The 14720-nt window shown below is 40.6% G+C and overlaps 1 long non-coding RNA gene across 1 annotated transcript; it reads left to right on the top strand.

Moving 5' to 3' along the window:
* Positions 1 to 8490: 8490 nt before the first annotated feature.
* Positions 8491 to 10447, top strand: LOC133558787 (uncharacterized). The gene is made up of 3 exons (XR_009807997.1): positions 8491 to 8609; positions 8687 to 8748; positions 9136 to 10447. It is a non-coding gene; the product is annotated as an uncharacterized LOC133558787 (long non-coding RNA).
* The last annotated feature ends 4273 nt before the right edge of the window (positions 10448 to 14720 follow it).

Below are 14720 nucleotides of genomic sequence, written 5' to 3'. Positions count from 1 at the left end.
ACAAATCAGCCTTGTCCAACACACCGATGCCCCACAAAAGTTCATGCAAGTCGGAATCTCCTTTCTGTCTGTCTTTCGTTTCTCTGTTGTCAAGTTTGTTGACATATAAATACACAAGAAATAAACAAACAAGTTGTCCTCACATCATACTTGCCAACCTTGAGACCTCCGATTTCGGGAGGTGGGGGGTGAGGGGCGTGCTCAGGGGTTGGGGGCGGGGCGTGGTTAAGAGGGGAGGAGTATATTCACAGCTATCCATCCATCCATTTCCTACCGCTTATTCCCTTTGGTGTCGCAGGGGGCACTGGTGCCTATCTCAACAACAATCAGGTGGAAGGCGGGTTACACCCTGGACAAGTCGCCCCCTCATCGCAGTATGTGTAGAAATCTTTATTTATGATTGAATCACTTGTTTATTTTTAAACAAGTTTTTAATTATTTTTATATCTTTTTTTCCAAATATTTAAAAAAAGACCACTACAAATGATCAATATTTTGCACTGTTATACAATATAATAAATCAGAAACTGGTGACATAGTGCTGTGTTTTACTTCTTTATCTTTTTTTTTTCAAACAAAAATGCTTTGCTCTGATTAGGGGGTACTTGAATTAAAAAAATGTTCACAGGGGGTACATCTCTGGCAAAAGGTAAAGAACCAATTTTCTAAAAGCCGTAGATGTTATTGTCACATATGCATGCACAGTAGATGGCAGTATTGTCCTGTTTAAGAGTGTCACAACATTGCTGTTTACGGCAGACAAACTGTTTAACCGTAGACGAAAAAGTGACTGCTGTTGTTGTGTGTTGTTGCCGCGCAGGGAGGACGTTAATGAAACTGCCTAACAATAAACCCACATAAGAAACCAAGAACTCACCCTCGATCATTCTACAGTTATAACGTCATTGGGCAGGCACTCTCTTTATATTGTGGGAAAGCGGAACTGAAATCAGGCAGTCGACACTTCACTCGGGTCCGCATGGAGCTGGAGGTGGCGTGGCCTCCATCTCCACCTGAATTTCGGTAGATTTTCGGGAGAAAATTTGTCCCGGGAGGTTTTTGGGAGAGGCGCTGAATTTCGTGAGTCTCCCGGAAAATCCAGGAGGGTTGGCAAGTATGCCTCACATACTGTAATGGGGGTTTAAAAATCTGCGTCGACTTGGCATATTTTAATCGTAATGCATTGTGATCAGGATGTAAATTGTATCTAATACAATCGCCATACAGGCTTAAGACTCACCCAAAAGTGCTTTGAGAGAGTCCGTAATTTTTTATTTATGTAAGAGCCAACCATTTGGAGTCAACAACATTTCCACGATGAAACTCAATGAAGGAAAATGCTCTTTTGGTTGTTTTTACCAGCACAAGTCACTACACAAACTTAAATCCTCAGCTGAAGAAAAAAGTGCCTTATTTTTAACTTTTATGATTCGTGGCAATGTGCCTCTTACTGTAAAAAATAAAAAACCCAGCTCCAAGTGTGTGCCAACCCCTTCCTGGAGTGCTGCTTCACAAATCTGTGCCAGTATAATGATGGATTTTCCTAAAAACGACTTTTTAAATACCGGCTCGGTGCCGACGTTTTATGGCAATGGAGGAGACATTAAAACAGTAAGTAATAACACTAGCTTAGAAATGTGTGAATGATACCTTAGCAATGTTAGCTTGCTTTGTTGTGTAGCTAGCTTAGCCTTCTAATGTAAGACAACAGCTTGAACCATCCTCTGGCAATATAAAGAATGTTTTTCCTAAAAAGTACTTTTAATTGGATCAGTTCCTACTGTGTGGCAATCGAAAGTTAAGTAATATAATAATTTATCACCTTAGCAACGTAGCTTGTAGCATTGCTTGTAGCGTTTATCTTCTATCATTTACAAGGGGTCAAAACAGCAATTCAGTGGAGTTGTATAGAACAGAAAAGTAATTTTACTGTCACAATACACATTTATGCATCCAGGATCTAGGATTGATGATACAGAGTCTGTAGAGATTTAACCTTAGCCTTTAGTGTTGCTTTGTGTGCAAGTTCTTAACTTATCTGAACAATATCCAGTGTTGTGGTATTTCAATTAACTTGAATCCAGTGTGCTGTGGGGCCCTAATGTAGTGAATCACACCTGAGCCATCATAAATAAATCAAATCTTTATTAGAAACGTAAACAATGTGATGAACATTTGACAACAATCAATCTAGGGATCTAGATAACTAACTGGTCGGGACACTCCTTACTCTTTTGCCTTCACCTTCCTTGTCCATTCGTTTTTGGTAACTTTATATACTCTGGACCTAGACGTTGAGTCCGCGACATACATGGCGGACAATAACTGATACAGTCTGCTATGCCTGTCCAAAAGCATTCGATGTTTTTTGTAGTTTTCCCTTGTTTTCACTCGACGGCCAGGTAATACAAAGCACACTCTATCTGTTTTATCACATCCACGGGAGTTCGCATTCTTCTTGTCTAGTAGAATCACAGCTGACATTGGAAAGTCCTCTTGCCATCTGAGAAGTAGCTGCAATCGCTTTCTCTTAAGGTATTCATGTGTGATTTCCACAAGCGTCTGTACATGTAGAAGAAGGAGAAACACGGGCATGTCTGGATGACTCGCCTCCATATTTCCAGTTTTTAGCTCCGAGTTACAAAACCACTTTATTATGAAGCTGGCTGTTGTGCGTTTCTGACGTCACTTCCGGTGTGGGGCACGGTCTTTCTGGCGCCACTTCTTCTCCGAACTCAGTTTGTAAACTATTAATGAGTCCACACAAAGCTAAGTTCCGGAGATTCAAGAAATTCACGGCAGACTTAGCCGTATAAAAATTGGTCCGAGAAAGGGAACCTTAAAAGCTGGTTTAGAGTGGCTGAAACGGGGCTTAGGCTAAATAATTATTCGTTTAAGGGTTTAAACGACTTAGTGTAGACATGGCCTTAGTCTCTCAAAATGGCTTGTTTTCAGAGGCAGCTTAAAAGTGGCTTGAAGATAGTCTTTAAAACCAAATCCATGTAAAATGTTCACCAATGAACCACCATTACATGTTATGCAGACCAGTGGTTCTCAAATGGGGGTACGCGTACCCCTGGTGGTACTTGAAGGTATGCCAAGGGGTACTTGAGATTTTTTTAAAATATTCTAAAAATAGCAAGAATTCAAAAATCCTTTATAAATATGTTTATTGAACAATACTTCAACAAAATATGAATTTAAGTTAATAAATTGTGAAAAAAATACAACAATGCAATATTCAGTGTTGACAGCTAGATTTTTTTGTGGACATGTTCCATAAATATTAATGTTAAATATTTATTTTTTTGTGAAAACATTTTTACAATGAAGTTCATGAATCCAGATGGATCTCTATTACAATCCCCAAAGAGGGCACTTTAAGTTGATATTTACTTCTATGTGTAGAAATATTTATTTATAATTGAATCACTTTTTTACTTTTCAACAAGTTTTTAGTTATTTTTACATCTTTTTTTCCAAATAGTTCAAGAAAGACCACTTCAAATGAGCAATATTTTGCACTGTTATACAATTTAATAAATCAGAAACTGATGACATAGTGCTGTATTTTACTTCTTTCACGCTTTTTTTCAACCAAAAATGCTTTGCTCTGATTAGGGGGTACTTGAATTAAAAAAATGTTCACAGGGGGTACATCACTGAAAAAAGGTTGAGAACCACTGATGTAGACCACAAAGAAGTGTTTTGAATATAGAAAAACATCATGTGACCCCTTTAAATGTATTGTATCGTTTTTTGGGAATGGACATAGAGATTGTGTTAGGCAAAGACCAGAGAGGTCTGTACCCCTCGTCTTTTTACGTGGGACACGTACTGCTTCTTTCATGGAACGTATGACACACAGCAGAGTTTACAAGATTCTACATTAAAATTAAGTGAAATCAATTGTACTGAATAAGTGTGTGTATTCCTTGGTGATAATGTTTCATGTGGCAGCAGAAGCATGGTGCAGAAATGGATATCCAAGCCCCCACTTCCCTGTCGGTCCCACTCTGCTGCACTGTGAAGTGAGTGGTACTTATCACGGCAAATTCCTGATTTATTTGTCATCAGAGGCCATGGATTTGTCACATTAAATCTGCTTTTCCCCAACCAAGTGTGGAGGAAGATTACAGGCTCTCATAGCCAGTGCCACGATAACAAGAGCAAGTCTCAAATGAAAGATGTCAAGGGGATGATGTGGAGAATAGAAGGGACATCAAGCGCCCCGTTTCCTTCTCATGCTGCGACCGCAGCCCTTCTTCCGACTCTTTGTGTCCTGCTGGAAATACGATTCCATCCGGCCCTCCCCATCCAAATGAAATAGCAGTCAGGCTTGCGATTGTTCAGTGAACCTTAGCTGCTCTTTCCTATCCTTCAGCTTCCCACTCGCCACTGAAATCCCCCTGCAGGCAGCAGGCGACTGGAAGCTTTGTCCAACTATTGGACAAACTACTTCAGCCCTCATTTCTGTCCCCACTGATGATTTGTTGGATTATTTTCACATTGTTGACAGCAACATGTTCCCAACGGGCTTAGAGAACATGAATATCCACCATTTGACCTAATTTACACCAAGCTTTGATCTGCTTCCTTTTGCTTGGAGTCTATTTGTGGCAACTGTGATGATGCATGCCTAAAATGTGAGCAACTTCTGCTTGTTTTCAAAGCGCTGCTTTTATTAGCATATGGAACCTTCAAATATAGAGGACGCTCAATTATCCAATGCCTTAAAAGCTTTTAGAGTTTGGACTACAAATAAGGGTTTGGGAAAAAATACTTTTTGCGACAAGAAATATGCTGACTTGGTCACTGCCAGTGTTCCTCATATTAGTGTACTACGTTTTCTACTTCCTCTTATTGTTCCCCTTTCCGCTCGGTTGGACTCACAGTTTTTGGTGAACAAAAGACTTTTCTGGATCAAGTGCATTGCATTTGAGTCTGACGGTAGCAGTGGTTAGTGACACTTTGCTTAAAGTCCTACTGAAACCCACTACTACCCACCACGCAGTCTGATAGTTTATATATCAATGATGAAATATTAACATCGCAACACATGCCAATACGGCCTTTTTAGTTTACTAAATTGCAATTTTAAATTTCCCGTGAAGTGTCCTGTAGAAAACGTTGCAGGGTGATGACGTGTACGCGTGACGTCACGGACTGTTAGGAAATATTAGCGCTGCGCACACACACAGCTTAAAGTCGTTTGCTTTAACCGCATAATTACACAGTATTTTGGACATCTGTGTTGCTGAATCTTTTGCAATTTGTTCAATTAATAATGGAGAAGTCAAAGTAGAAAGATGGAGGTGGGAAACTTTAGCCTTTAGCCACACAAACACATGGTGATTCCTTGTTTAAAATTCCCGGAGGTGAAACTTTACTATGGATCAGAGCGGTCAAGCGAACATGGATCCCGACCACTTGTCAGCCAGCAGTTTTCGGTGAGAAAAATTGTGGTAAAAAGTCGCCACTTACCGGAGATCAGCTGAGGTTGTGCCGTCCGTACAGCTGCCGTCGACTTCCATCAGACACTGGCCTCAAGACACCCGTGGACACACCCTTTCGACTATCAGGTACTGTTAAACTCACTAAAACACTAGCAACACAATAGAAAGATAAGGGATTTCCCAGAATTATCCTAGTAAATATGTCTAAAAACATCTGAATCCGTCCCAATGCAATCACGTTTTTTTTTTTTTAATTAGATTTTTTTTTTCTAGTCCGTCGCTATCAATATCCTCAAACACAAATCTTTCATCCTCGCTCAAATTAATGGGGAAATTGTCGTTTTCTCGGTCCGAATAGCTCTTTTTGTTGGAGGCTCCCATTAAAAACAATGTGAGGTTGTGAGGAGCCATCAACGGGTGACGTCATCGTCTGCGACTTTCAGGAAAGGCAAGGCTTTTCTGTTAGCGACCAAAAGTTGCGAACTTTATCGTCGATGTTCTCTACTAAATCCTTTCAGCTAAAATATGGCAATATCACGAAATGATTAAGTATGACACATAGAATGGACCTGCTATCCCCGTTTAAATAAGAAAATCTCATTTCAGTAGGCCTTTAATTCAGGAGACCTGGGTTTGAGTCCTATAATCCCATCCATCCATCCATTTTCTACCGGTTATTCCCTTTGGGTTCGCGGGGGGCGCTGGAGCCTATCTCAGCTACAATCGGGCGGAAAGCGGATTATACCCTGGACAAGTCGCCACCTCATCGCAGGGCCGAGTCCTATAAACATCCTCTTTTATTTATAAGAAATGTGTTTAGTGGCGATCCCTTATTTTTTAACCTTTTCCCGGGAAATTTCCCATGTTTTGAAATAAAAACATATATTTCAGTGGTTGACTTCTGCTCACGGTCACCGTTACGCTCTACTTCTTTCTTCTCCTTTTCGGACATGTTGAATTGCACAAGTGCCAAAGTAATGTTAAAAAAAAAGGAACTATAATGTTAAAAAGTTAGTAGTACTTCGGATTTTGTTGGTAATCCATTTTAAAGAGCCCCCTTTTAGACCAGTTGATCTACCGTCTCTTTTTTGCTCTGCCCTCCTCTCCTGCTTAGAGAGGTTATCAGGTGATTCTCTAGCTTTTCAAAGTCGGTAACCGGTAACCAGTCCTCTGTGCATCAGTCGGGGACGTCTCTGCGCTGCTGACTTGTCTCTACTCAAGATGATCCTCTGCTGGCCCCACTATGGACTGGACTCACACTGGACTGTGAGAGTCCAGTGTGTGGGTGGGGTGGGGGTCCCCTACATCTGTAGTCCCCTCCAATGTTTCTCATTGTATCCCATTGGTTGAGTTTTTTTCTTGCCCTGATGTGAGATCTGAGCCGAGGATGTCGCTGTGGCTTGTGCAACCCTTTGAGACACTCGTGATTCAAGGCTACATGAATAAACTTTGATTGATTGAAATGTGTGACGAAGACGACAACCTAATACATTTTCTCAAAAGAAATCCGCTCCGGACACCCAAACATATGACTAACTAGCTTGTTATGAACAAAAGGGGCAACATTTTGGTCGAAAAAACTAATCATAGACAATTTGTTTATATACTGACCTAAAGTAGTAAAGAAGCCTGCATTCTTTCTCAATTTAATGAGTAGGCGTGCAGCGATGATTAATGAATGGGTAATGACAGTGGTTCTCAACCTTTTTCCAGAGATGTACCCCCTGTGAACATTTTATTAATTCAAGTACCCCCTAATCAGAGCAAAGCATTTTTGGTTGAAAAAAGGAGATAAAGAAGTAAAATACAGCACTATGTCATCAGTTTCTGATTTATTAAATTGTATAAAAGTGCAAAATATTGCTCATTTGTAGTGGTCTTTCTTGAACTATTTGAAAAAAAAAGATATAAAAATAACTAAAAACTTGTTGAAGAATAAACAAGTGATTCAATTATAAATAAATATTTCTACACATAGAAGTAATCATCAACTTAAAGTGCCCTCTTTGGGGATTGTAATAGAGATCTATCTGGATTCATGAACTTTAATTCTAAATATTTCTTCACAAGAAAATAAATCTTTAACATCAATATTTATGGAACATGTCCACAAAAAATCTAGCTGTCAACACTGAATATTGCATTGTTGTATTTTTTTTTTTTTTACAGTTTATGAACTTACATTCATATTTTGTTGAAGTATTATTCAATAAATGTATTTATAAAGATTTTTTGAATTGTTGCTATTTTTAGAATATTTTTAAAAAATCTCACGTACCCCTTGGCATACCTTCAAGTACCCCCAGGGGTACGCGTACCCCCATTTGAGAACCACTGGGTTATGAGATGTCATTTCCGAAACGGTTGCTGCAAAGGCGACAACTAACAGATTTTCAAATTGCCAAAGTCGCCAAGACACGCTTGCTGCCAGATGAATATGCTCCTGTAATTATACATGCATGAAATAATTACCACAACAAGGGTGATTACACACAAGGTCGTCTGGGCTGCAGAAGATGTTCTCAATACAGCAAGAGATGTTCTGCGTGGGCTTTTTAGTGCGGTCCACAAAGCTCTGTGAAAGCCCCCCTCCCCAAACAAACACACACCAAGGGGACAACATTTTTTGACATCCATTAGGACGTTTCCCATCATTGAGCCAGGCTGGGAAAAGAAGGCTAATGATGTAATTCCCTTAAGAGCGCACATTAAAATGTCAAAGTGCAAACACTTGACATCATCTATTGAGCACACTTTATTCCCCCCATACTTTACATTTGTGGCTTCCTCTTGCTTTGGGTCGAAACTATATTTGCTGCGCAGGTGTAAGATGACGGGGCTGCAAGACATGGAGGTATTGCCTGTCCTCCCTTGCAGCAGTGAATGTCTCTTCTGCGCACAGCTGTGTTGACATGCCACTCCGTCGTCTCACATTCACACCCCATCCCTCTTTTAGCTCATTTGTCTTCTACATGTTTTAAAAGAAATAATGCCAGTTGAACACCTTCCAAGTCAACAACTGTCGTGTTTTCCAGGAAAAATGCAGGATGTGAACGATATTTCCACAAGGAGACTTGACAGCCCCCCAACGTTCCCCCCCCATCCCAGTGAGTGGGCAGCCTTTCACGTCAATAATGGATGCTGCAAGACGGAGTAAGTAGACGTGAACTGGAAGCAGAGGAGTGGGGGCTGTGCTTCACTCAATAATGAATCAATTGATCCCCCTGCAGATGATGGATACGGTTGCCATGACGACAGATGCAGTGTTACTCAGGCAGGACACGGAGAAGAGGTTTGTTTCCCAGAACTGTGCACTCAGCTTTTGAGTGCTTGGAATTTATGTCAGCGCAGGACGTGATTGATAAAGGGCAGCAATATTAGCCGGGAGCTTTAGAGCGATCAATCCAGTCCATCACACGACTAAAATTCCTCCTGACTTGCTGCATTAGATTATATTAACGAGCATCCACTCTGATTAATCTCCATCTTTTTAGTACGTCTCTGCTATGAACATACGCCTGGCTTTCATGTGTATGGCGCGCCTAAAAAAAAACAAGGTGTTTACCACGTCTGTGTGTGTGTGTGTGTGTGTGTGTGTGTGTGTGTGTGTGTGTGTGTGTGTGTGTGTGTGTGCGTGCACGCTGTTGCCGTGGCAACATGGTTGCTGCTGCTGGTCCAGCTGGGACCACGTTGCCAAGTAACAGCTGAGCTATGAAGAGAGGAGGCGAGAAGCGTGGGCAAGCAAGATGGAAGTGAGTGAGTGGGAAGGGAGAGCGCCGAGGATAGGGCGACTCGTACAAAGATGGCGAACAACAAAGAGTGAAGCGAAAATAGCGCATTGAGTAAACAACACGCAGTGCGTGTGTGTGTTTGTGTGTGATTATTTCTATTAGGGCTGTCTTTGTGCTCACCTGCTGGACAATATACAGTGGGGCAAAATAGTATTTAGTCAGCCACCGATTGTGCAAGTTCTCCCACTTAAAATGATGACAGAGGTCTGTAATTTTCATCATAGGTACACTTCAACTGTGAGAGACAGAATGTGGAAAATAAATCCAGGAATTCACATTGTAGGAATTTTAAAGAATTTATTTGTAAATTATGGTGGAAAATAAGTATTTGGTCAACCATTCAAAGCTTTCACTGAATGGAAGGAGGTTTTGGCTCAAAATCTCACGATACATGGCCCCATTCATTCTTTCCTTAACACGGATCAATCGTCCTGTCCCCTTAGCAGAAAAACAGCACCAGAGCATGATGTTTCCACCCCCATGCTTCACAGTAGTTATGGTGTTCTTGGGATGCAACTCAGTATTCTTTTTCCTCCACACACGACAAGTTGAGTTTATACCAAAAAGTTCTATTTTGGTTTCATCTGACCACATGACATTCTCCCAATCCTCTGCTGTATCATCCATGTATCCATTTTGGTATAAACTCAACTCGTCATGCTGCAGCAATTGGCGATCACTCCAGCAGCAGGGAGAGTGGACTCAGGTACCTGTGGGTACTGCCTCTAGATCAGTGGTTTTTAACCTGGGTTCGATCGAACCCTAGGGGTTCGGTTAGCCGGCCTCAGGGGTTCGGCGGAGCCTCCGCCACGGAAGTAAAGACACACCCGAATTATCGTGTAAATAAAAACTTCTCCCTGTCGGCAGATTATGGATACCCCTAAACAACGTTCCCTCTAATTTTCCATCTGATTTGCAGGTTTTTTGATTGATTGATTGAAACTTTTACTAGCAGATTGCAAAGGAAGAGAATACATTATATGAAACAGTGCAGTTTGCACAGTACAGTACATATTCCGTACAATTTGTACAACACCTGAATAAGTTTTTCAACTTGTTTAAGTCGGGGTCCACATTAATCAATTCATGGTAATGTGTGTAAGGTGTGTATTTTGTTGTGAAATCATGCACTGTGTTGGTTTTGTTCTGTGAACAAGTTGATGTTCATGCATGGTTCATTTTGTGCACCAATAAAAAAAACATACGTTTTTCTTGAATTTGAAAAAAAAAACATTTTATTTTTCACCAAAGAAGGGTTCAGTGAATGCGCATATGAAACTGGTGGGGTTCGGTACCTCCAACAAGGTTAAGAACCACTGCTCTAGATAATGTTGCAAGTTTCAATGCTGTCCAAAGTTTTGTCAAAAAACGCTCCAACGCAAGTTAAGTAAGGCTCCGCTTTTACAAAATGCACCAGCTTGATGCTAATATACATTGTTTTTGCTATTGACATGCAACTGATTAGCATTAGTGATTTTACATGGCGATTTCAACACCTCTAAATGTGTTAATGAAAACTACAACTAAGATGCACGTTACAACTGAGCCTTCATCTTTTAACCTTTCTTACTCACAAAAACTTGGCGTACGCCTATTTTTAGTAGGAAAGCCATGCAACTTTTAACACATGAGACCCCCGGTGCATAATAAGTACCATTAAATATGCGTGGTGATCAAGCTAGCTCTGTTCTCAATGGGCACGAGGCGCCATTTAGCCTTCCTTGAAGAAAAAAATGCCCTATGCTTGTGTTTTCGGCTGCACAAATCGCAAAAAGGATAAACCTTCCTTCAGAGTTCCTGAAGAGGTAATCAAAAAGGGCGGAAAGGTGCAATATTTTATGAGACAACAACGAGAAAAGTATGCAGGTAACACTCCAGTCCAAGAGAGCATGGCCATTTCAACAACTCTAAATGTGTTAATGAAAACTACAACTAAGATGCACGTTACTGCTGAGCCTTCATCTTTTAACCTTTCTTACTCACAAAAACTTGGCGTACGCCCTTATTCACCACAAAGACTGACGTTATTTTTATATGAAACTGTAATTTGGCTCATTTGAGCAGGCTACTGTATGAACACCATTATTGTAAGTTACAAAAATGCTATTTCTATTTGGGGAAATTAGAGTAACACTCTAAAAGCTTCGGAGGGTTTCGTCAGTATCCCTTATTTGCATTTTTATAAGGGGTACTAACATACGTAGATTTCCAGATTTGAACGTACGCCTATTTTTAGTAGGAAAGCCATGCAACTTTTAACACATGAGACCCCAAGTATTATACTTGCAATATGAACTCTTTTTAGGGTGCAACAAAAGACTAGCTTTAGCAAAGACTGTACAAACCGGCCAACACACCACAAACTCAACGCTACAACCACCTCTAGCCTTGCACTTGCAACTGTAATTGCAACTTAATGTCATACTTGAAAATGAGACTCATAGCACATTTTTAAAAGTTGCAGAAAAAAGGGAGATTAGGTTATCCAAAATAATGAATATCTATTAACACACAAATTTCTACCTGTATTGATTCCCAGCTACCGGGAATTGGTATCGTATCGGTTCAAATGTGAACGGTTACCATTCTGAGGTTCAGCACATTTTGAAATACCAACTTTTAGCTCCAAAATTTTTGCATGCCTGAATCAGCCTGCTGACGTCACCTGCGTAAGACTGGGGGAAATATCATATTGTGTAGTATATGTTTTGGTAACATCGTCATCCCGACAGAATTTGAAGGAATAATCAAATATGTCTTGCAGGTTGTAGCAATTACTTGGATTCTACTGACATCACGTCCGGCTCACTTTCTTTACCATTAAATATGCGTGGTGGTCAGGCTAGCTCTGTTCCCAATGGGTACGAGGCGCCATTTAGCCTTCCTTGAATAGAAAATACCCTATGCTTGTGTTTTCAGCTGCACAAATCGCAAAAAGGATATACCTTTCTTCAGAGTTCCTGGAGAGGTAATCAAAAAGGGCGGAAGGGTGAAATATTTTATGAGACAACAACGAGAAAAGTATGCAGGTCACACTCCAGTCCAAGAGAGCAGAGTCGAAGAAGTGCAGTGATCACTTCGTTCAAGGTTTGTTTGATTTACTTTTAACGATTATTATTTCCCATTTAAGTATTATCTTGATATTATTTGTTTTTCCTGAGTGTTTCGAAAAGCACCAACTCGGCGAGTCTAAATAAAAGAAAGCAAATGTCAGCAAAACCTAAAATATTTAAGCTTTTACCAAAGGCAGCAATCCTAAATGAATATTTCAGCACATACACAATGTTGATATCTATAGTTATATTTTGATTAAGACGCGAAAAAACACGCTACTTGTAAACGTTGCGTGCAACAGCAACAAACATGGCAGTAGACGCAAAGTAAGTCAGAAAGTGCAACCTTACCCGAGCAAAAACGATGCATATTTATCCGGGAGAGTCTCGATACCATTTTCTTTGATCCAGCCACACACAAAGATCTTGTAGACCTCCATGCATTTCCAAGTTTCCATCTGTAGAATGTTGTGTGGGGACCGACGTATAATCCTTGATATCACACAACAAATCTTATTTTGTCATGTGATAGAAGGATGTATTCCAATGCATAGTTTGAATTTTTGCTCCTATCTGCTTTTTGGAGGAAGATGTAGGCCTTTTTATACTCAGATAGTTAGCACGCTGCTTGCTGTACAACAGCTAGCTTGGCTTGGTCGACCATCTGTGACGATCTGTCTTATGTTTCTTTATTTGTGTTTATTTCCTGTCAGCACTCTTGTTTAAGTTCCACTTCCTGCATGTCTCACGAAGCGCTCGTTTCCCTCACCTGTCCCTGATTGGCAGCCTGGCACACCTGGTTGCAGTTGCCAATCAAGCTGCTATTTATGCCTACCTCACCCTCCAGTCAGGGCTCAATGATTGTTTCAATGTTTCCTGCATGTGCATTTACCAGCTGCACTATTTCCTTTTTGGCATTAAAGTCTTGTTTACCTGTGCTGCGCTGCCATCTCTGCATCTTGGGGTTCAAGACCAACAGCACCACTGGTTTTCACTTCAGGGAAGAAGTCCTGTGACGCAACACAAGCAATACATTTAAAGAAGGAATCAGCTGGCATACATTTGAAAAATGATTGAAATATGAAGAAAGTGCGGACCTCTCCAGTCAAACTGACTCGTGCAAAATGGTACAGACTGCAAAGGGAGTGTAATTTACCGCGGCCATTTTAATGATTCTGACGTGAACCTGAAAATCAGGATTGATTGATTGATTGATACTTTTATTAGTAGATTGTACAGTTCAGTACATATTCCGTACAATTGACCACTAAATGGTAACACCCGAATAAGTTTTTCAACTTGTTTAAGTCGGGGTCCACGTTAATCAATTCATGGTAGGAGCACCCATGAAGGGCGAAAGACTGATTCGGAACATTCTGGAAAACTGAAAAAGAGGAGCAGACCATCTGCTCAAAAACAAGAGAAAAGGACGGTAAGCCGCTAGTATTTTATCCTACGAGTATTTTATTGTGCGTCCTCTTCTACTGATGTTTTACTCAAGATGATTAAGGAAACGCTGAAAGAGCATGAGGAAACACAGGCTGTGGTGTCTATGAAAGAAGACATGGAAAAGGAGGAAAGTGAAATTTTTGTTAACCATATCAGTTTTGAAGTAATCATGGACCAGGGCGACAAAAACATGCAATTAAGTCATCAAAATAACAGTTTTACATTCCTTCATTCACACGGTCTATGTGGAGAAACAGGCTGCAGGTCTGTAGATGGCGTCACACCATATCGAGTCTGGCGATGGAAAGGTGGCCTTCCAAGTAAAGTTAGTAATCTACCCCAGTGTTTTTCAACCACTGTGCCGCGGAACACGTGAGATATAGTCTGGTGTGCCGTGGGAAATGATGTAACTTCCCCTAATTCCTCCCAAAAATATTTTTTGAAAATCAATAATTATAATCTGCAAATAATGTGCCGTTGCTTACTGTCTGTGCTGTGTAAAACTTGACAGGGTAACCACGTAATACTCCATGTCACTAGGTGGCAGCAGGTAGTTAATTGCTTTATAAAAGTCAGAATGTGTTTGGTGAGACGAGGATGGTTTGCTGTGTACCCAATATGCAGACCACAGCGGGAGGCAGTGTCAAGGTTAAAAAAGGTATGCGATGCTTAAATCAAAAATTAACAAAAGGGTACGGAAAAGGCAATGTCTATGCAAAACGGAAGTAAAACTAAACTGGCTACAATGTGAACAGAATGCTGGACGACAGCAAAAACTTACAACGTCCACAAAGTACATCCGTACATGACATGACAATCAACAATGTCCACACAAACAAGTATAGTAACAACGTAAATAGCCTTGCTTGCTAACACGAACCAGGTGCGCGGAATGGCGCTCAAAGGAAGACATGAAACTGCTACAGGAAAACAGGAAGAGCCTCCAAAATAAAAGCGCAAGACAATAACTA

The sequence above is a fragment of the Nerophis ophidion genome, linkage group LG09, assembly GCF_033978795.1.
Source record: "Nerophis ophidion isolate RoL-2023_Sa linkage group LG09, RoL_Noph_v1.0, whole genome shotgun sequence".
In the NCBI taxonomy this organism is placed as follows: Eukaryota; Metazoa; Chordata; class Actinopteri; order Syngnathiformes; family Syngnathidae; genus Nerophis; species Nerophis ophidion.
The sequence above is the reverse complement of the archived record's forward strand: the minus strand, read 5'-3'. Positions and strand labels throughout refer to the sequence as shown.